This window comes from Microtus oregoni, unplaced genomic scaffold, assembly GCF_018167655.1.
Source record: "Microtus oregoni isolate MIOR12 unplaced genomic scaffold, Mior012 000047F_ref0000412, whole genome shotgun sequence".
NCBI lineage: Eukaryota > Metazoa > Chordata > Mammalia > Rodentia > Cricetidae > Microtus > Microtus oregoni.
The window spans coordinates 6,110,568-6,114,901 of record NW_024543221.1 but is presented as its reverse complement, the minus strand read 5'-3'; the positions used below and the strand labels follow the sequence as shown (position 1 = coordinate 6,114,901).

The window sequence follows — 4,334 nt, the reverse complement described above, 5'->3', positions numbered from 1 at the left end:
AAATATAGAGATGAGGAAAGGAGAATCAGAAAGGGGAGACCATGTGTTCATTCTCTGGGGGGTAGTTTAAATAGTCCTTGGGAGTGGTCTTGACCTTCCCTGGGGAGGGGACTTTGACATGGAACTTTCCATCCAAAATAGATGCCAGGGGGCTGGGGTAAAGCCCCCAACTGAACATTCCAGACTTTTTGTATAAAGGGGTGTTAGGGAACTGAGGTAACGCTTCCTAGCAAACAAAGCCCTTTCATTCCTTGTCAATCCCAGGCTTACCTTTGGTCAGGGTATGTTGTTATTTTACCCTAGTTATTGGTCTCATGGTCAGGAAGGCAGGCAGAGTCATATTCTGTAAAAGTGTATGTGGTCATGCAGTGGAGTTGTCTTTAAGCAAGGGGAGAGTGCTGGTTCTCACTAGAGAGAGGTACTAGCTGCCACGGGCTCCAAGCAATCTAGGAATCCAGACTCTCTAGGTAAATCCACCGAGACACTCAGGCCCCATGTATCAGTGGCTGTGGGGTCCATGCCCAGGTGCCATAAAAGGGAGAGGATCCTGGGAGGCTGGGAGCTTGAAGAGAGTGCAGAGAGCTGCAAGCAGCAGATAACACGTATTTATCCACCAAATGAACTGCTAGGCAGGCAGTCCTGCGTAGGCACTCAGGCATATGCTGACACAGGCAGGCACAGGCACACACGCAGGCCGGCACACAGGCTACAAAGACTAGGCACACAGGCATACAGACAAGCATGTACAGGCAGGCTGGCAAAGACAGAGGCAAAGAGCTCAGGCTTCCAACCTCAAGGTCATTCATATAGAATCACATGGAAGTGTCATTCTGCCAAAAATAATTAAATAGCATATTGGACCGCTGTTTATTTTGGGGTTCCCCAGACATCCAGTGTCAGCCCCTTTGTGCCCAGTCATTGTTTACTCCCCCATGTCCAGTGTCAGCTACATTTTAGCTGACTCACACCAGTCACCCCATCTCAGCACCGCGTTGTCCAAACATAAACTGGCGCTTAGAGCCTTCTGTTCCCAGCAGAGGCTCCTTCTTTCTCCACCGGGTCCTTGGCCTTGGCATAGATCTGTCTACTTTATTTTTTTTTAACCCCTGTAAGTCAGAAAATAACTGTATCATGTTCTGAGGACTTAGCCTGCAGTCTGTGGGGCTAGCCAGCATTCTCTCGGAACTTTTGAAACTGCTTCTGTACCAGTGGCCTTGGTGACCTTGAGCACACTGAAGCTTCTTTTCTCACTCTGGGGCCTGCACTTGCCCGTAGTGATGATGTTGCCAGTCTGCACATCCCTGAAAAGGGAGCAGGTGCACAGACTCATTCCCGTGGTGCTTCTCAAAGGGACTGTTCGTATGGATGGACCAGAGATGATGTTCATGGGTGGCAGTGGTCCTCTGCATCTTCATCTGAACCACCATATCCTCTGATGGAGTCACCCTGGGATGGAGTCATTACCAGTAAAAGGTGTTTCTTGTCTATGTAGGGGCCCTTGATGGTGGGTGTCGTGAAGCCCAGACCAGTGTTCTTGTAGTAGAGGGAGCCTCTCCTTGCTGGTTGCACTCAGCAGAACCTTCTTTTTTCTAGAGATGGTGGGGTACTTTTGGTAAGCATGCTTTGAATTTCCACCATCTTTCCTGGTATTGTGAGAAAAAGAGGTCTCTACTCGAACCTGTAACCTCTGTTGCTCTGACGATTAAGCCCCTAAGTTCACACTTAGCCTCAGCATCCCTTTTCTTACAGGTGCGAGGAACGAGTCTCTTTATGTCCTCCCAAAGAGGTCTTTTGGTTTGAGCACCAAGTTCTCAATTGCTGATTATTCTTTTTCAATACTTTACTACTTTTCAAAGTGTTAGTTATCCCTAGCAAAAGCTGCCAATTGCAACAGGCTTATGGTGTTTCCTCCACAATTCTCAAACACCTGATAAACCACACCTTGGCTTGCGTTCCCTCCCACCACCACCCTTGCCAGTTCACCACTGCTGTCTTGGGCTAGCTCTGCCTCCTGCCAATGAGGGTCCTCCCTGCTAGTTGGGCAGTAGATGATCTAAATCCAAGTTCCATCTTAGTATCAGCTTTTTTTGAGGCCTGCTGGTACCCAACATCTTGAGTTGTGCTCGCAGAGAAGCAGAGACTGATTTAGTACAAAAGTCTGCTAGGACATGTTCTCAGGATCAATGCTAGTAGACAAGGAAGGAAGGAGGTAAGACTGCATAGAAGTTGGTTAGGCCACAGTACCATTTCAGTGAGGCCTCAGCCACTCGGGGAAATCTCTTAAGTGGGGGATGACTATTCAGAGCAAGTTCCAGTTGTGTGTAGCACTGATCCTTTGAGCCCCTGAAGTGACCCATGGCTGAGTGTATGTTCTCCCAGGAGCTGGAGAATTCTCACAGTGGTTGTATGTGAGAATATGTTCTTTATCTAAGGCAGTAATCTCAACCTTTTGGTCACAACCCCCTTGGAGGGCAAACCACCCTTCACCGGGGTTACCCAAGACCATTGGAAAACATAGATATTTACATTATGATTTAGTTATGAAGTAGCAACAAAATAATTTTGTGGTTGATACAAATACATGAGGGACTGCATGTATTAAAGGGTCATATTTATTGTTCAGTATCATTTTCCCCTGTTAATATGTAAAACCAGGGGCTGGAGAGATGGCTCAGCAGTTCAAAGCACTTGCTGCTCTTGCAAAGGACTCAGGTTCAATTCCCAGGACCCACAAAATGACTTACAACCTTCTGTGATTCCAGTCTTGGGGAATCTGATGGCCATTTCTGGCCTTCATGAGCACCACATGCATACATGCAAGCAAATATTCGTACACATAAAAAAATGTAAAAAAAATGAAATGAAAAAATAAAAATGTAAAATTAAAGGGAGAGAAATTTCCATTTTTCTTTCCCTAATGAGTGCATTATAAGTATCCGGACAACAGACCTAAAAAGAAACAAGGATCAAAATAATCAATGAATAATTAACTCTTTGGATGCCTGTGAAAAGCAAACTGCTCTGATTACTGAAGTGTTAATACACAATATCTGTCAACACAGTGTGTTTACTCCTGGTCCAACAGACTCAGTTCCCTACAATATGGGACTACAGTCACAAGCCCACTAGGGTAGATTCCAAACAGATAAATATATGAACACAGTATTTAAGTATGTAGGGAACTAGAGTATAGTTCAGCGGTGGAGTGCCCTGAATTTGGTCTTCAGCTCCCCCATATCTACACACCAGCATAGAAAATAAGCAGATGCTGAGTGGTGGCGGGGCAGGAAATGACTACTTGTGGGCACGGCTTTCTTTTGTGGTTATGGAAGTGTTCTAAGATATTAGGATAATTTTAATAGATCATCTGTGATATACTAAATTCACACTGAGCTGTCCTCTTTGAAACCGGCAGTGCTAGCTGCTGGGCAAGCGTGAGGTCAGCAGTTCAGATTCCTAGCACCTACGGAAATCTCGGGCAGAAGTAGACCTGTGATCCCGGAGGTTGGAAGCAATTCCTGGAGCAAGCTAACCAGATGGTCATAGTGACACACATCCCGTAATCCTAGCACTTGGGAGGTGGAAGTAGGAGAATCAGGAGTTCAAGGCCAGTCTCAACTACGTAGTAGTTCCAGGCCACCCTAGACCTAGAACGTTACATGAAACCGTATCTCATAAAAACAATCACCACCACCAAGTTCTTAGCAGAACAAACAGGCCGACTCCCCGGTCTGCTCTGCTGTCTCTTGGGAGTCTCGGGCTTCTCAGCTGATTCTGATGATGAGTCAAATTTGGGAACCTTTGTTCCAGTTCAGTCTCCCACCCAAGGCTGTAGCCTCCAGGCCAAGAGGCTGAGTCAGCTTTTCCGAGAAGCATTCCCAGACTCACCTCACACCTCACCGAGGAAGGTGCTCCGCCCGCCCGAGCACCTCCACTTGTTCTTTGTCCCCTCCTCGGCCTGGGCTCCAATAAGGGACCGTCATCTATTTACGCCCCTCCCCACCAAAGCAGCTGGGAAGGTGAAGACTCTTCAAAGAGGGGGAGTGCACTGTGTGGGGAACGTGTGCCCCATGTCTGTCTCATACTGACGACCCTGTGTGTCTAATGATCGAATAATGAATGCAATCAGAATTATAATGCACCCACTAACAAGGCAGCATGATATACCTGCACAGCATTTGGTACAAAGATTTTGGTATAGAGAATATTTATTTGGATTTTTATTAAAAAATTATGTGATATAGGTGTTTTGCTACATGTATTTCTGTGCCCCACATATGTGCCTGGTGTCCAAGGAGACCAGAAGAGAGTGTCAAATCCTCTGGAACTGGATT

General features: G+C 46.4%; 1 pseudogene; it reads right to left on the bottom strand.

Moving 5' to 3' along the window:
• Positions 1-1,164: 1,164 nt before the first annotated feature.
• On the bottom strand, positions 1,165-3,983 carry LOC121435788 (annotated as a pseudogene).
• Between the last annotated feature and the right edge of the window lie 351 nt (positions 3,984-4,334).